Source organism: Coregonus clupeaformis, chromosome 16, assembly GCF_020615455.1.
Source record: "Coregonus clupeaformis isolate EN_2021a chromosome 16, ASM2061545v1, whole genome shotgun sequence".
NCBI lineage: Eukaryota > Metazoa > Chordata > Actinopteri > Salmoniformes > Salmonidae > Coregonus > Coregonus clupeaformis.
The window spans coordinates 25430217-25449992 of record NC_059207.1 but is presented as its reverse complement, the minus strand read 5'-3'; the positions used below and the strand labels follow the sequence as shown (position 1 = coordinate 25449992).

At 40.5% G+C, this 19776-nt stretch overlaps 1 protein-coding gene across 2 annotated transcripts in view; it reads right to left on the bottom strand.

Annotated features, from left to right (window-relative positions):
- LOC121584570 (hypermethylated in cancer 2 protein-like) overlaps positions 1-19776 on the bottom strand; it is a 66753-nt gene that overhangs the window by 13051 nt on the left and 33926 nt on the right. Inside the window, exon 2 of one of the 2 annotated variants that reach the window (XM_041900522.2) lies at positions 4951-5117. The exons of the other annotated variant lie outside the window; for it this stretch is intronic. The gene's annotated coding sequence lies outside the window, so the exon portion shown is untranslated. The remainder of the gene's footprint in view (positions 1-4950; positions 5118-19776) is intronic. 2 annotated transcript variants of the gene reach the window in all.

The following is a 19776-nucleotide window of genomic DNA, read 5'->3' as shown; positions in this document are numbered from 1 at the left end:
GAAAACAATTGGTAACACACTACGCCGTGAAGGACTAAAATCCTGCAGCGACCGCAAGGTCCCCCTGCTCAAGAAAGCACATATACAGGCCCGTCTGAAGTTTGCCAATGAACATCTGAATGATTCAGAGGAGAACAGGGTGAAAGTGTTGTGATCAGATGAGACCAAAATCGAGCTCTTTGGCATCAACTCAACTCGCCATGTTTACCTATGACCCCAATAACACCATCCCCACCGTCAAACATGGAGGTGGAAACATTATGCTTTGGGGGTGTTTTTCTGCTAAGGGGACAGGACAAATTCACTGCATCATAGGGACGATGGACAGGGCCATGTACCGTCAAATCTTGGTTGAGAACCTCCTTCCCTCAGCCAGGGCATTGAAAATGGGTCGTGGATGGGTATTCCAGCATGACAATGACCCAAAACACATGGTCAAGGCAACAAACGAGTGGCTCAAGAAGAAGCACATTAAGGTCCTGGAGTGGCCTAGTCAGTCTCCAGACCTTAATCCCATAAAAAATCTGTGGAGGGAGCTGAAGGTTCGAGTTGCCAAACATCAGCCTTGAAACCTTAATGACTTGGAGAAGATCTGCAAAATCCATCCTGAGATGTGTGGAAACCTGGTGGCCAACTACAAGAAACGTCTGACCTCTGTGATTGCCAACAAGGGTTTTGCCACCAAGTACTAAGTCATGTTTTGCAGAGGGGTCAAATACTTATTTCCCTCATTATAATGAAAATCAATTTATAACATTTGTTACATGCATTTTTCTGGATTTTTTAAAATGTTATTCTGTCTCTCACTGTTCAAATAAACCTATCATTAAAATTATAGACTGGTCATGTCTTTGTCAGTGGGCAAACGTACAAAATCAGCAGGGGATCAAATATTTTTTTCCCTCACTGTAGGTACAGCAGATCCCCTTATTGTATGGGACACTTTTAAATATGCCTTTAGAGGCCATGCAATTCAATACTCATATTTAAAACTAAAACAATTTAGGTCAAAAGAGTTCATCTTAAAAAAGGAAATAGAGGAACTAACAGTACATATACATAGCAATAAAAACTGTAACAGAGGCACACAATGAGTTAGAGGAAAAACAAAAATAAATGGAGGAACCTATTCAAGAAAGATCCAGTGTAATATATTATTTTTTTTTAAATATAGCAAACTGGATGGAATATTAGGAGAAATGCACCAAATTATTTTGAATCTTCAACATAGAAATGCTACCAAAAATAATTTATAGAAACTAGTTTCAAATTACAGAGTCATCTATGATTCTCCAAACAATATTTTGAAAGACGAAGCAAAGTACTTTAAGCATATGTTTTCATTTTAGTCTCCTATTAATACTGTAATATGAACAGCTATACAGAAAGACTAATGTTAAGGCCTAATTACAGAGGAGGAACTTCTAGATGCAATTAAAGCTTTGAAGTCCAGGAAAACTCCAGGGCTGGATGGCATATCAGTTGAGGTATATAAAATATTTTTCAATGTACTCAAAGGTCCGTTATTAACATGTTTTAATCACTCCTATAAGAATGGTAGACTATCAGATGCTCAGCCAAAAGGTCTGATTTCACTATTACTGAAACATGACTCAGATGGTAAAGATCCAGTCCACCTAAAAAACTGGAGACCCCATAAACTTCAGTGTTGTGATGCCAAAATCCTAGCAAAATTAATTAAAAAGGTATTATCGGATATTATTCATCCTAATCAGACAGATTTTTTTTACCTGGACGATACATTGGAGATAATATAAGACAATATAACACTAATCTGGGAAACCAGGTCTGGTATTCATAGCATATACAACTGCCTGGACTATTTTAATTTTGGAGAATCTCTTATGCAATGGGTTCAAGTTATGTATAGTAACCCCTGGTGTAAAATAGTAAATAATGGCTACTTCTCAGAAAGTATTAAATTGTCAAGAGGAGTAAAACAAGGCTGTCCACTATCGGCATATCTATTAATTATAGCCATCGAAATGTTAGATATTAAAAGCAGATCCAACAATAATATCAAGGGGCTAGAAATCCAGGGTTTAAAAACAAAAGGTGTCATTGTACGCTGATGATTCATGTTCTTCTAAATCTGCAATTTGGATCCCTGCACAGTCTCATAGAGGATCTAGATAATTTTACGAACCTCTCTGGATTAAAACCAAATTATGATAAGTGTACCATATTAGGTATTGGATCTAAAACAATATACAACTTTTACATTTAAATGGTCCGACGGTGATGTGGACATACTCTGTATTCATATCCCAAAAATAAAGAAATAATCTCACTACAATAGATTTTAATAGAAAGTTAGCCAAATTAGATAAGATTTTGCTACCATGGAAAGGACAATACCTGTCTATTTGTGGAAGAATCACCCTGATTAATTATTAAGTCATATCCCAGTTTACCTATTTACTTGTGGACCTGCCTACACCTAAAAAACATTCCACTTTATTTGGAAAGGCAAGCCAGACAAAATTAAATGGGCCTATTTATATAATTAATATGAATTCGAAGGGCAGAAATGATTAAATATTAAAGCATTGGAACTCTCACTAAAGGCTTCAGTCATACAAAAACTATACTTAAATCCAAACTGGTTCTCTAGCAGATTAGTAAGAATGGGTCACCCTGTGCTCACTTTCGGTTATTTGACAATGAAATAATCTCTAAAATATCACTATTTTTAAAACAAGCAATAGAAAACTGATTGCAATTTCAATTTAATCCACCAGAAAAGACTGAACAAATATTAGAAAAAATATTATGGTTAAACTCAAATTTACTAATTGATAAAAAAAAAAACATAAACAGTATAAACTAATGTATAGAATTTATTATAGAAGAGACAAAATTCACAAATTCTTCATCCCAGAGTCCTGTCTTAAGTGTAAAACTAATAATGACTCAATAATCCATGCTTTCTGGGAATGCTATAAAGTCCAAAAGTTATGGGTGGAGCTTCAAAGTCGGCTTTCAGAAGTATTACAATGTCAATTTACTTTTAATCCGTCTGTCTGCATATTTCAAGACATGGCATTTGGGAGTGTAGTGAGATAGGCTATCACTCATCATTAACACAATGGAAAAATCTAATTATTTATTACTGAAATATTGAAATAGCATGGGTGACCGAGAAATATATTTAAGGCCAAGTGGCAAACAATAATGCAGGCACTAGGGATGGGGGTGTGAGCATGCAGTTCTGGTAGATGTAGTCATTGTTTATGTGCGTCTGTAAATCATATGTTTAAGTTTTTATCTGGAGTGGATTTTTTAATTTTTACAATTTTAAAATACATTTTAAAGAAACAAACACTACATTACAATGTCTTGTTACGATTGATGCAACAGTCAGCGTTTGAGTTGATCACATTGTTTTTTCACAGAAACATTTAGCACAAACAGTTAATTTTGGATGCAGATGTTGAGACATTCACAGAAGTAGTAACAGCATAACACAATTCTCATCCAAATTTGAAAATGTAGGCTACATTAGTCCTAGTGATAACTGAAGAAAGTGTGAGTGAACATAAAGCGGTCATGTTTAGCTAACTCTCGGCTGATAGAAACTATATTATGTAATATATAACAATGATGGGTGAGCTCGCCAGTGATCAAAATAAATGAGTAAAACACTTTCTAAAAGTAAACGACAGCGAGTAGAGTTTGCTTTTCCACGTCAACCAAAGATAAGACGAGCTAACAAGATGAAACGGGTCTGTTTGCAGTATGCATGTTGAAGGTGAAGGGGGTGTGTCGTCTACCATCAGTCATTTCCCATCATTCACTTCCGGGAGTTTACTCAAAAGATGAGTAAACCATCCCTTCACCTCATTTTGCTATAACATCTTTGGTCTGACAGACATTTACGTGACACCCAGAATGCATTGAATGACGTCAACAAACCTGGCTCCACACATAGCCGGCAAATAGCTTAGCATTAGCTCATCATAATCAGTACCACCTCCAAAAAAGTATTTTACACACATTATATGTGTCCATTACAATCTATGCAAGAGTCGGAACGCATGATTTGCCACCAGTACTTGAAAACGTGAATACAACAGTAAATAAATAAATAATTACCACACAAACCATTTTCTGATTGTGATTTATCGATACAGATGGCGCCTGCCGGTGTTATGATACTGATGATTTGTTGCCACAGATGGTTTGTTTATGTTTCTACCGTTGTGGCTAGATGAAGTAGCTAGGCCTACAACAACTCCATCTAGTGGTCGTGTCAGGGACAACAGTTGCTGACAACTAGCATTGTAGCTAAGCCTAACCCTAACCCTTTTCCTAACCTTAAACTCATTCTCTTAACCTCCTACATTAATTCACCTAACCTGCTGCGTTAGTTCTCCTAACCTGCTATGTAAACAAACCATCTGTAGAGACAAATAAACAGTATCACCACACCGGCAGCCAATCACGTCACCCCTGACACTCACCTGGAGCCATGCACTGTTGTTGTTTATGTATGTAGTTAGTGGAAATGCAGAAAAATCTGAATATGTTTTGTAAATTCTGAATGAGTCTAAGTATGAAAGTGAGGAATCAGATTCTGAAACTGACAGTGAGGAGCTGCCCCCCAACTTTGTGGCCATTGAGAACCCTGAATCTGAGGACCCCTTGCCCACCAACGAAGTCCCAGGTCCCTCTGAAGATGCTGGTGTTGGCAATGGATAAGGCAGGCATGATTAACAGCTTTATGGTATGTGCTTGGAAAACCACCAAATGGTATAAGAAAATATGTTTCCATCTGATCAACACTGCTGCCCTCAATGGCCACATAGTTTACCGCCAGCTAACAAGTGAGATGATTACTGAACTAGGTTTTTTGTAATTGGACATACAGTTCACATACAAATCAAATACAGCTCCATTATGCAATTATATTGACAATATATCACCCACCTCCCCACTGCCTCATCATCCTCTCCACTCCCTCATCCTCCCCAATCCCTCTCCAAACAGTATGTTGCTAGCATACAAAAGCTGGCTTCAATCTTCGGCAAGAAAGGTGTCCAGTTCCAGTTATGATGTGGACAAATAATGTTCAATACTGTTTGTGTGTGTGGTTTCTGAAAGTACAGAATTAAGAGGAATTATTAGGAATTTAAAATACAAACAGTATATAGCAATAAAACAATTTTACAATGAAGTAACATATATAAAATATATAAAAATAATAAGTTGCATTGACAATATGATACTTATGAATGATAACTGAAGAGCTCCACAAGGGGGCAGGGCAGGGCAGAAGTATGCTAAACAGGCAAAATGAATACACAGGCCAATGCAACGGTCATGATAAGGCCAGGGCAGCTTCAAACGATACAACACAAGCTAATACTTCTCTGACACCATTAGCATTGTTTTACAGAACTAATAGAAGAATGTAGCTACATAAGATCAATTGTGTATAACACCATAAAGGTTATGAAATGAGTGTCTGTGGTTGTAAAGGCAACAGAATACATTATGCTCCATACATACGGTGTGCCACAGTAGAAATGACATAACACGATATACAGAAACTGTATTATGATAAGGTAATAAGGCACTTACTTTGATAGGAATGCACACATGTACAAAGTAATTATTAGTAAGGCAAACAACAATGAAGGCAATGTGGGCGCCAGCCGGAAAATGTGCAAGAGGGAAAAAGTTTGGGCATGTTCTGTTCTGACTGGAAATGCGCAAATGTCTGCATACTTGACCTGGGGAAACACTGGGGGAGTGCTTGGGCTCTCATCGAAGATTGTCCTGCTCATCTAGCTAATCCTCGCCTTACATTAGCATAGCATGCCTCAAACGTAAATTGTCCGCCACAGTGAAATGGGCTACTTCTATGTGAATCAATGAAGCGGAACTCACATTATTTCAAACTGTTGTATGAAAAACATTTCTTTAACCTTTTCACATGTGAGTTCCAAATATCTCTAACGGTGGCCCCAGCGTGAGTTGTTTTATGCACGTGATGTCAGAATGCACTCTCTGTTCCAAAATGTGATTGTTACGCAACAGGACAGTTAACACACACTGCCTACTAATTATCTATAGGCTGTGTTTCAACTTGTCAATTTCAAATAATTTTCTAACAAGTGTTCTGCCTCCTCATTAATTCACATAGAAGTAGCCCATTTCAGCACTGCGGACAATTTATGCTTGAGGCTTTACGGAGCCGGACAAACTTCTGTCTTCAAGGAGAGCCCACGCACTTCACCAATGTTTCCGCAGACATTTGCGCAGTCTTGCACGAATTGGAACATTTTCTGGCTGGCACTCGCATTGCCTTCCTTGTTGTTTTCCTTACAAATAATAACTTTGGACATGTGTGCGTTCCTATCAAAGTAAGTGCCTTATTTTCTATATATCGTGTTGTTGTTTCTACTGTAGCATACAGTATGTATGTATGTATGTATGTATGGAGCATAATGGTTTATTATTCACGTCTTCAAGTACTGGTGACAAATAATGCATTCCGACACATATAATGCGTGTAAAATACATTTTTTGAAGGTTGTACTGATTATGAGTTAATGCTAAGCTATTTGCCAGCTATGTGTGGTGCCATGTTTGTTGACATTATACAATGCATTCTGGGTGTCAAGTAAACTTCTATCAGACCAAAGATGTTATAATGAGGTGAAGTGTAAACTTCTGGAAGTGAATGAAGGGAAGTGAATGATCGTAGACGACACACCCCCTTCAACATGCATACTGCAAACAGACCAAACTCATCTTGTCTCCTCTTATTATCTTTGGTTGACGCGAAAAAACAAACATGGCGGCGCGCACAAACTACCCATCGTCGGATTACTTTCAATTTATAGAAAGTGTTTTACTCAGTTATTTTGATCAATGGTGAGCTCACCCGTGATGTGATGAAATATAAATAGTAACTGCTATTAGCTACTTCATATTGTGGTTTCTGACAGCCGAGAGTTATCTAAATATGACCTCTTGTGTTACGTCAATCTTTCCTCAGTTGGCGCTAGGACTAATGTAGCCTACATTTTCCGGTTTGGATGATTGTGTATGCTGTCGCTACTTCTGTGAATGTCTGAACATTGCATCAGAAAATAAACTGGTCACATTCAGGACATAACTTTGTAAGGACTGTGTTTGTGAAAAAAGTTTCTATGAAAAAACAGTGTGGCTAGCTTAAATGCTGACTGTTGCGTCAATCGAAACTGGACGTTCTAAATAAGCGTTCTAATCACACCGGTTTGAGCGTACACTGCAGGGACCACTATAGAATGATCACGCCCGTTTGTTGGTACGTGTGAAAAGGTAAAAAATCATTTGAAATTGACAAGTTGAAACATAGCCTATAGATAATTAGCAGGCAGAGTGGTTTGATAAGGTAAGGTAACAATTTATACAGTAGGTCTAATGTCTGGACATCTAATATTTGTTGAACATTTACATTTTTTGCTCTCCAGCTGAATGTAGAGAGCTAGCTAGCTAGCCAGCTAACTTTTGGCTAGCTACTGATTTAGTCAAAGTTAGCTAATATCAGCTAACCAGCATGGATGAATAAAATGTATTTATAGCTAGCTAGATTGCGTATAGCAGGAGTTTAGGGTTGTTGCTAGCTAGTTAACTAGTGTTTGTCTGGGAGTTTCATTTGTTGAGGAAGCTAGCAACAGTGCCTTGCTAAAGTATTCATCCCCCTTGCCGTTTTTCCTATTTTGTTGCATTACAACCTGTAATTTAAATTGATTTTATTTGGATTTCATGTAATGGACATACACAAAATAGTCCAAATTGGTGAAGTGAAATGAAAAAAATTACTTTTTTCAAAAAATTCAAAAAAATAAATAACGGAAAAGTGGTGTGTGCATTTGTATTGACCCCCTTTGCTATGACGCCCCTAAATAAGATCTGTGCAACCAATTACCTTCAGAAGTCACATAATTAGTTAAATAAAGTTCACCTGTGTGCAATCTAAGTGTCACATGATCTCAGTATATATATATATATATATATATATATATATATATATATATACACACACCTGTTCTGAAAGGCCCCAGAGTCTGCAACACCACTAAGCAAGGGGCACCACCAAGCAAGAGGCACCATGAAGACCAAGGAGCTCTCCAAACAGGTCAGGGACAAAGTTATGGAGAAGTACAGATCAGGGTTGGGTTATAAAAAAATATCAGAAACTTTGAACATCCCACGGAGCACCATTAAAGCATTACTAAAAATGTGAAAGAATATGGCACCACAACATACCTGCCAAGAGAGGCCCGCCCACCAAAACTCATGGACCAGGCAAGGAGGGCATTAATCAGAGAGGCAACAAAGAGACCAAAGACAACCCTGAAGGAGCTGCAAAGCTCCACAGCGGAGATTGGAGTATCTGTCCATAGGACTACTTTAAGCCGTACACTCCACAGAGCTGGGCTTTACGGAAGAGTGGCCAGAAAAATGCCATTGCTTAAAGAAAAAAATAAGCAAAAATGTTTGGTGTTAGCCAAAAGCTATGTGGGAGACTCCCCAAACATATGGAAGAAGGTACTCTGATCAGATGAGACTAAAATTCAGCTTTTGAGCATCAAGGAAAACACTATGTCTGGTGCAAACCCAACACCTCTCATCACCCCGAGAACACCATCCCCAGAGTGGTGGCAGCATCATGCTGTGGGGATGTTTTTCCATCGGCAGGGACTGGGAAACTGGTCAGAATTTAAGGAATGATGGATGGCGCTAAATACAGGGAAATTCTTGAGGGAAACCTGTTTCAGTCTTCCAGAGATTTGAGACTAGGACGGCGGTTCACCTTCCAGCAGGACAATGACCCTAAGCATACTGCTAAAGTGATACTCAAGTGATTTAAGGGGAAACATTTAAATGTCTTGGAATTGCCAAGTCAAAGCCCAGACCTCAATCCAATTGAGAATCTGTGGTATGACTTAAAGATTGCTGTACACCAGTGGAACCCATCCAACTTGAAGGAGCAGAAATACCAGTGGCTAGATGTGCCAAGCTTATAGAGACATACCCCAAGAGACTTGCAGCTGTAATTGCTGCAAAAGGTGGCTCTACAAAGTATTGACTTTGGGGGGGTGAATAGTTATGCACGCTCAAGTTCTGTTTTTTTTTGTCTTATTTCATGTTTGTTTCACAATAAAAAATATTTTGCATCTTCAAAGTGGTAGGCATGTTGTTTAAATCAAATGATACAACCCCCCCAAAAAATCCATTTGAATTCCAGGATGTAACGCAACAAAATAGGAAGAATGCCAAGGGGGTTGAATACTTTCGCAAGCCACTGTAGCTAGCTGGCTTGCTAGTAAGCTAGTAATTAACAACCCCAGCCAGCTAGCTAGATAGCTAGCTACAGTTGAAGTCGGAATTTTACATACACTTAGGTTGGAGTCATTAAAACCAGTTTTTCAACCACTCCATACATTTCTTGTTAACAAGCTACAGTTTTGGCAAGTCGGTTAGGACATCTACTTTGTGCATGACACAAGTAATTTTTACAACAATTGTTTACAGACAGATTATTTCACTTTTAATTCACTGTATCACAATTCCAGTGGATCAGAAGTTTACATACACTAAGTTGACTGTGCCTTTAAACAGTTTGGAAAATTCCAGAAAATGATGTCATGGCTTTAGAAGCTTCTGATAGGCTAATTGACATCATTTGAGTCAATTGGAGATGTACCTATTGATGTATTTCAAAGCCTACCTTCAAACTCAATGACTCTTTGCTTGACATCATGGGAAAATCGAAAGAAAATCAGCCAAGAACTCAGAACACAAAATTGTAGACCTCCACAAGTCTGGTTCATTTTTTTCCAAACGCCTGAAGGTACCACGTTCATCTGTACAAACAATAGTAGACAAGTATAAACACCATGGGACCACGCAGCCGTCATACCGCTCAGGAAGTAGATGCGTTCTGTCTCCTAGAGATGAACATACTTTGGTGCGAAAAGTGCAAATCAATCCCAGAACAACAGCAAAGGACCTTGTGAAGATGCTGGAGGAAACAGGTACAAAAATATCTATATCCACAGTAAAACGAGTCCTATATCGACATAACCTGAAAGGCCACTCAGCAAGGAAGAAGCCACTGCTCCAAAACCGCCATAAAAAAGACAGACTACAGTTTGCAACTGCACATGGGGACAAAGATCTTACTTTTTGGAGAAATGTCCTCTGGTCTGATGAAACAAAAATAGAACTGTTTGGCCATGATGACCATCTTTATGTTTGGAGGAAAAAGGGGGTTGCTTGCAAGCCGAAGAACACCATCCCAACCATGAAGCACGGGGGTGGCAGCATCATGCTGTGGGGGTGCTTTGCTGCAGCAGGGACTAGTGCACTTCACAAAATAGATGGCATCATGAGGAAGGAAAACGATGTAGATATATTGAAGCAACGTCTCAAGACATCAGTCAGGAAGTTAAAGCTTGGTCGCAAATGGGTCTTCCAAATGGACAACGACACCAACCATACTTCCAAAGTTGTGGCAAAATGGCTTAAGGACAACAAAGTCAAGGTATTGGAGTGGCCATCACAAAGCCCTGACCTCAATCCTATAGAAACTGTGTGGGCAGAACTGAAAAAGCATGTGCGAGCAAGGAGGCCTACAAAACCTGACTCAGTTAAACCAGCTCTGTCAGGAGGAATGGGCGAAAATTCACCCAACTTATTGTGGGACGCTTGTGGAAGGCTACCCAAAACGTTTGACCCAAGTTAAACAATTTAAAGGCAATGCTACCAAATACTAATTGAGTGTATGTAAACTTCTGACCCATTGGGAATGTGATGAAAGAAATAAAAGCTAAAATAAATAATTCTCTCTACTATTAATCTGACATTTCACATTCTTAAAATAAAGTGGTGATCCTAAAACAGGGAATGTGTATGTAAACGTCTGACTTCAACTGTAGCTAACACCTTGGCTAACGTTCGTCAGGCAGCTGTATCGTAGACAGCCAGGAGTAGGCAAACTCATGGGGAAGCCACTACCAGCAGAGAGGAGCCCTTATTTCTACAGCCAACTGCGGTTGTAACCTAGCTACATTAATCACATTTCTCTACTCCACTTATTTGGTACAGGGCTCCAATCTTTTGACCCAGTGTAACAGAGTTCGCCAAGGTGGATTTCATAGCTACATAGCTAGCTATTGAATTAATGTTTGAATTCATGTTGACCTGGATTTACATTCATGTGTGTTTAGTGACATCTTGTGGTTGGTCAACAGTATTGCACCCCTTGACGCATTTTCTCCTCAGACAGTTTTATGTTGCTGGAGAGAATGTGAGGAGTGAGAGATTCCTTTAAGTCAATTAACACTACTGCTATGTTATGTGCTTATTACCCACTGAATAAAACAAATTGAATAAGCTACATCACCACGTGCTTGCTTTCCGGTTGCCTTCAGAGGGAAGAACTAGGCAGTTACACCATTACCTCCATAAGGTCGATGTCTGCCCCCCGCGGAAATATTAACTAGCATAATAAAAAAAATCCCCACAAAAAACTACCAGTTTAAGCTAGAGATACTGTATCTGTTTTTTTTGCGTTGGATGAATCTCAATCCACCGGATATGCCTATGTCGCACTTCCGCATCTGCGGTGAAAGGTGACAGAGCTAGAGCAGTGTTTGTCAGACCATGACAAACCGTTTGGCCTACAAACTATTATGAACAACCCCCCTTTGGAAAGAGGAGACACTCACGAACACGATGGTGTTCTCCGTTTTTGCTACAACCCCAGAAGCGCCTTGGGACTCGTCTGAAGTCGGTAAAGCCGATCTGCCAACTTCTGTCTGTAGGGTCCAAACAGTTTGGGCTACACACTAATTTGACCCGTCTGTGTAAACGTGAGACTTTCACGAACACGTACATGTCTCTCTTTTGCTCTAGGACACCCACAGGACTCACAAGACTCGTCTGAAGGTCCCCCAGTACTAGTTGAAAAAATTTATGGAAGTATACAGTGCCTTCGGAAAGTATTCAGACCCCTTGACCTTTTCCAAATGTTTTTACTTTACAGCCTTATTCTGAAATGGATTAAATTATTTGTTTCCCTCATCAATCTACACACAATACCCCATAATGACAAAGTGAAAAAACAGGTTTTTAGAAATGTTTGCAAATGTATTAAAAATTAAAAACTGAAATACCTTATTTACATAAGTATTCAGACCCTTTGCTATGACACTCGAAATTGAGCTCAAGTGCATCCTGTTTCCATTGACCATACTTCAGATGTTTCTACAACTTGATTGGAGTCCACCTGTGGTAAATTAAATTGATTGGTCATGATATGGAAAAGCACACACCTGTCTATATAAGGTCCCACAGTTGACAGTGCATGTCAGAGCAAAAACCAAACCATGAGGTCGAAGGAATTGTCCGTAGAACTCCGAGACAGGTTTGTGTCGAGGCACAGATCTGGGGAAGGGTAACAAAAAAATTCTGCAGCATTGAAGGTCCCCAAGAACACAGTGGCCTTCATTATTCTTAAATGAAAGAAGTTTGGAACCACCAAGACCCTTCCTAGACCTGGCCGCCCGGCCAAACTGAGCAATCGGGGAGAAGGGCCTTGGTCAGGGAGATGACCAAGAACCCGCTGGTCACTCAGAGAGCTCCAGAGTTACTCTGTGGAGATAGGAGAACCTTCCAGAAGGACAACCATCTCTGCAGCAATCAGGCCTTTATGGTAGAGTAGCCAGAGGGAAGCCACTCCTCAGTAAAAGGCACATGACAGCCTGCTTGGAGTTTGCCAAAAGGCACCAAAAGGACTCTCAGACCATGAGAAACAAGATTCTCTGATCTGATGAAACCAAGATTGAACTCTTTGGCCTGAATGCCAAACTTCACGCCTGGAGGAAACCTGGCACCATCCCTACGGTGAAGCATGGTGGTGGTAGCATCATGTTGTGGGGATGTTTTTCAGCGGCAGGGACTGGGAGACTAGTCAGGATCGCGGGAAAGATTAACGGAGCATAGTACAGAGAGATCCTTGATGAAAACCTGCTCCAGATTGTTCAGGACCTCAGATTGGAGCGCAGGTTCACCTGCCAACAGGACAACGACCCTAAGCACACAGCCCAGAAAACTCATGACTGGCTTCAGGACAAGTCTCAGAATTGCCTTCAGAGGCCCAGCCAGAGCCCGGACATGGACACGATCAAACATCTCTGGAGAGACCTGAAAATAGCCGTGCAGCGACGCTCCCCATCCAACCTGACAGAGCTTGAGAGGATCTGTAGAGAAGAATGGGAGAAACTCCCCAAATTAAGGTGTGCCAAGCTTGTAGCCAATTTTCTAAAATGTCTAAAAACCAAGGTGGTCTGTTTGTTGGTGTGCCCATTTGTGTTTCAAAGTGGTGATAAGGTCTGTATCTGACCTGGACACATTTGGATACTCATGGACATATGCTGTGTTGGAATGTGTGTCAACACCTGCCCGATCTTGATACAGGGGTATTTTGCGCAGTGCTATACCGTATTATGAAGTACTATCAAGCACTATGTTGCAGTTATTCTATTTCATTTGAAGATGCTAGTTCTAGATCACATTAGTCACTTATAAGCAGGAACTAAAATTCAAACAGAAAACTAAAATTACCCTTTGTATTTGATTGACAGATTAAAATAGTCTCTCCTTAATATCAAAACAAATATGTCTCCTATTTCATGCCTTGAAGACAACCCAGGGCCACTTTCAGTTGCCAAACGTTGTTAAGCGTTGCAAATAGAAATGTATTGAATAGAGCTGGCATGATTCCTTGTTAGAAATATGTTATGCAGAACAAACATGTATATCTAAACCTTCCAAAACATTGTGTCCTGCTGAACGCGCCCCTGGGGTGTGTTCACTAGGAACCAAATAGAAGCAAACAGCATAAATGGTATGCACTAAGGAGTACAACCCAGCCCACATTGGCAGAACCAGACAGTTGAGGGAGGTGCTCCTCGTTGTGCCCCTTCTTTTCAAGACAGAGAACCATGTACTAGAATATAAGAACACAAGCAAATATTAATGAAATGACACCAGTGACAATACCATCCATAGACTCTAAGGAACTTCTGGTAGATTTTAAAGGATTGGACTAGGGCTGTAATAGTGACCGTATTACTGCCACACCGGCAGTCACGAGTGATGACCGCAGTCTAATTCCACTTCACTCAAGGTAACTAGGCTTCTCCAAAACTGCACTCTGATGCTGCTAATAGCCGTTAGTAGCCTACCAAACTTGCTAACGGCCAGTCGCTAATGGCCTGGTACTCAGCGCGCTATTGTCTCTCTAATCACTCTGATATCAATGCAAACACAATCAAAAATCAAATCAAATTGAATGAAATAAGTGTTCCTATAAGCCCATGTTGCGCAACATTTCTATAGGCTATGCTATGCAACTGCGTGAGAAGCCCGGAGATGCTAAATGTGTTTATGTTAATTAACGGTAAACTACCATGAGACCGGCAGTTATTTGCATGACAGTTTCTGGCTGACATAATTTCATGACTGCCACAGTTCTAGATTGGATTTAGGCTTAGGCTACAATATTCTTCCCATATTAAGGAACGTATATACAATATTTGTAGCCATACATGATTTACTGAAGAGCAGTAAACATACACATTTAATAAACAGACTCATGAACACAATCAGGCAATAGTTAACATACACAACATTGTTTCACATTCTTTAACAACCGACTCATAAATACAATCACGCAATAGCATACAGCTGGCTTCACAGCTTCCCCAGTGCTTCACAGCGTCCCAGGGAAACTCAACATATTGTAGCCTCACGCGGATGTAAGAGTAGCGGAGGAAGACGTTCGCAGTAAAATATTACGCGTTGTGGCGGTGCTTCGATCCTGAATAGGTACACAAAAGGTAGAAATATGCTATATCCTCCTTTGCATATTTGGGTATTATTCTATACACTGGCTATAATTCTAATGAACTCTGCCCCCAAACAAGACCACATTTGGTTGGTTCAGACCAGACCAAATCGGAACCGATCATAGGCGTCTATATTTGACAAGTTTGGACAACACAGTACAGCACAGTAGAGCACAGCACAGCAAAGAAGAGTACAGTTCAGTACAGTACAGCAAGGTTCGATACTGCGACCAAAACAGTTGCATTTGCGACCATTTGACCACCTTTATTTAATTATAATGATTTACTCAAACAGTAATGTGCAATCAACCAAAAATAAACCAACTTTCTGAAGAGGCAACAATGGCACGGGAATGCCTGTCTGTGTGTGTGGGGTGCGCGTAGGGCCTATGTCTACCACTTTGTGTAGCCATTAGTGATGCTAATGATAGCCTAACCGTCTTCGGGTAGAAAGGCAATTAAAAGGTAACTGCAGGCCTCGAATTTCCCAGCGGCATCTTGTGCGGCCATAAGCACCTCTCACTCACATGGCTCTCTCAGATATCTCAATTCGTATTAGCCAATGCCCGTCACGTGATCCTTCTCACAGGCCTCACAACGCCGAAGTACAAGTGAAGAAAGACATTGTAGATGCAACGGCGTGCGTCCCTTATTCAATTCCGAGGCGCACTTCGAAGATGTTAGAACTGTCCACATTTACTTTTCCTCAGCCAACAAAACGAGTAGCCTAACAAACAGCAAAATCACTAGCTTATGTCAATCTACTACCCCACAAAGTAGAAAAGTTGACCTATTCTAATGGTCAGCTTGTTGTTATGTGCGATAAATAAATATTCAAAAAATTGACTCTGGGACAGTTTTGGGACGATAGATCCCAGATTCATACAAACATTGTAGCTTACATCAAAAAACATTAAAAAACAATAAGGCTGATGCCACTGATCAGAATGTTAATAAAATATTAGGATATTTCTTCACATTATAAGCGCAGCAATGCGCACACGACATTAGGCTACACGTGTGAATGTTCCAAAATTCAATTAGCAGGAAAACACAGTTCGCAAAAGTGCACCACACATGCGAGCAGTTTCATGTGACAGAGATGAAAATATCCATTAGAAATTCCCTGAGAATGGCGCTGGAGAAGATGGCTGCCGTTTTACAGACCTCTAACCAATTGTACTATTATGTGTGTTTTTCCCGTTATTTGTAATTTATTCTGTACATAATGTTTCTGCCACCGTCTCTTATGACCAAAAATAGTTTCTGGATATCAGGACAGCGATTACTCACCTCATATTGGATGAAGATTTTTTCTGGCAAAGCGTCAATACAGGACTATGATTGACTACAAAGGGAAGCACAGCCGCTAGCTGCCCAGTGACACATGCCTAGCAGACGAGCTAAATCACTTCTCTGCTCGCTTCGAGGCAAGCAACACTGAAGCATGCATGAGAGCATCAGCTGTTCCGGATGACTATGTGATCACGCTCTCCATAGCCGATGTGAGTAAGACTTTTAAGCATTCACAAGGCCGCAGGCCCAGACGGATTACCAGGACGTGTACTCCGAGCATGTGCTGACCAATTGGCAAGTGTCTTCACTGACATTTTCAACATGTCCCTGACTGTGTCTGTAATACCAACATGTTTCAAGCAGACCACCATAGTCCCCGTGCCCAAGAACACTAAGATTACTTGCCTAAATGACTACCGATCCGTAGCACTCACGTTTGCAGCCATGAAGTACTTTGAAAGGCTGGTCATGGCTCACATCAACACCATTATCCCAGAAACCCTAGACCGACCCTAATTTGCATACCGCCCCAACATATCCACAGATGATGCAATCTCTATTGCACTCCACACTGCCCTTTCCCACCTGGACAAGAGGAACACCTACGTGAGAATGCTATTCATTGACTACAGCTCAGCATTCAACACCATAATGCCCTCAAAGCTCTTCACTAAGCTAAGGACACTGGGACTAAACACCTCCCTCTGCAACTGGATCTTGGACTTCCTGACGGGCCGCCCCCAGGTGGTAAGGGTAGGTAACAACACATCTGCCACGCTGATCCTCAACACGGGTGCCCCTCAGGGGTGCGTGCTCAGTCCCCTCCTGTACTCCCTGTTCACCCATGACTTCATGGCCAGGCAGAACTCCAACACCATCATTAAGTTTGCCGATGACACAACAGTGGTAGGCCTGATCACCGACAATGATGAGACAGCCTATAGGGAGGAGGTCAGAGACCTGGCTGTGTGGTGCCAGGATAACAACCTCTCCCTCAACGTGATCAAGACAAAGGAGATGATTGTGGACTACAGGAAAAAAAAAAAAGGACTGGGCACGCCCCCATTCTTATCGACGGGGCTGTAGTGGAACAGGTTGAGAGCTTCAAATTCCATGGTGTCCACATCACCAACAAACTATCATGGTCCAAACACACCAAGACAGTCGTGAAGAGGGCACGACAAAGCCTATTCCCCCTCAGGAGACTGAAAAGATTTGGCATGGTTCCTCAGATCCTAAAAAAGTTCTACAGCTGCACCATCGAGAGCATCCTGACTAGTTGCATGACCGCCTGGTATGGCAACTGCATGGCCTCTGACCGCAAGGCACTACAGAGGGTAGCGCGTACGGCCTAGTACATCACTGGGGCCAAGCTTCCTGCCATCCAGGACCTCTATACCAGGCAGTGTCAGAGGAAGGCCCTAAAAATTGTCAAAGACTCCAGCCACCCTAGTCATAGACTGTTCTCTCTGCTACCGCACGGCATGCGGTACCGGAGTGCCAAGTCTAGGTCCAAAAGGCTTCTTAACAGTTTGTACCCCCAAGCCATAAGACTCCTGAACAGCTAATCATGGCTACCCGGACTACTTGCATTGCCCCCCACCCCAACCCCCTCTTTTACTCTGCTGCTACTCTGTTTATTATTTATGCATAGTCACTTTAACTCTACCCACATGTACATATTACCTAAATTACCTTGACTAACCGGTGCCCCCGCACATTGACTCTGTACAGGTACCCCCTGTATATAGCCTCCCTACTGTTATTTTACTTTACTGCTGATCATTAATTATTTGCTATTTTTTTCTTTTCTTAAAAACTGCATTGTTGGTTAGAGGCTTGTAAATAAGCATTTCACTGTAAGGTCTACACCTGTTGTATTCAGCGCATGTGGCAAATAACATTTGATTTCATTTGATTTGATCTAAAGATGCAACAACTAGCAGTCCCCTGTAGCTCAGTTGGTAGAGCATGGCGCTTGCAACGCCAGGGGTTGTGGGTTCGTTTCCCACGGAGGGCCAGTATGAAAATGTATGCACTCACTAACTGTAAATCGCTCTGGATAAGAGTGTCTGCTAAATAACTAACATTTTAAATTTAAATGTAAAATGGGTTGCTAATATGATTATTGTGCCTTTGGCTACTGGACAACGATAGAAAGCTGGTTTGAAACCCAATAGAACATGAGAGAAATTCTGGTTTCAATGGCATAAGGAAGTGTTTATAAAAAATAATTCCCTCAACATATAGGCTATGGTCGGATTTTGGCTTTACTTTCAAACAAGGTAGTCATGCCTCATAAAATAAAATAAAATAAAAAAAGGTTTTAAACAATTAAGTTCATGGTTAAATAGTTTGAAAATGCTGACCGCCTCAGCTCAGATTTCAAGGTGGGTGATGTTGCGGTGCCTCGAGTGTGTCGACAGAATCAAGCATCGGTGTGGACATGAGAGGCTGTAACCAATACGCATAGACTATCACCTACACTTTGACATGTAGGCAAATTATTTATGTATATTTACATACACTTCTGTTTTTCTTAATAGAACACCTAGCGTTTTTCGGCTTTCTAATCAATTGAATTGCCCATTTTGGTTAATGGTCTTGGTGCAATGGCAGATTGGGCACCTCTTGAAGGCCAAATGGCCTTGCCCCTAAATTCCAGGCCTGGTAACTACAAAATAGCCTATGCCTACCTGGAAGAATCATGATTATTTGCATCAATCCAGTGGCCATTTGTTTTGAAAACTCCATCACACCTGCGCTACAGAAACACTGAATTAAAGGTTAACTACACTAAAAAATCTAAAATGTCTCAGATTTTTCTAAGACCTCAAAAATGGTTAAGCGCTAAATATTAAGTGTTGATATTATTTGTCAGACGTCTTTACTTCAACATGATTGTGTTTTCCCACATGAAAAAATACTACAGTTTACTATAGAATACTACAGTAGTTATTATATAATTATTTAGTAAACTGTAGCACACTGTAGAATACTATACTACACACCGTAGTATCCCTCGATCATGTGTAGTACTTACTATATAATGTTGTAGTACACTGTAGAATACTATAGTAAATACTACTGTAATGTCCGCAAAAACACCAACATTTTTGAACTATAGTACATACTACAGTATTTAATTTACCCATTTCCCTCGCCCATGTCCCAATTTGTGCCACCCATAAGTGAGAAACCTACATGCCACGTATAAACCATATATTGTGTTCCCTACAGGTTATAGAAAAGAGCAGAAGCTCTGAACTATCTGTTCAGACCCCAGTCCGACTTATCCACAGGTTATGGAACATTTGCTCTTGTAGTATTTCTCCAGTAGAGGAGATTACTCAAGGAGTAAGCCTCCACTTCTAAGTCAAAGATAATACAACTAAAACACTATAATAAATACTACCATATCCTACACTCTGCAAAACACTAGATTAATTACTATAGTATATACTAGTTATTTTACTACAGTATTTATACTATAGTTACCTGCAAATAATACAGTACACTACAGTAAATACTACAGTATTCACTGTAG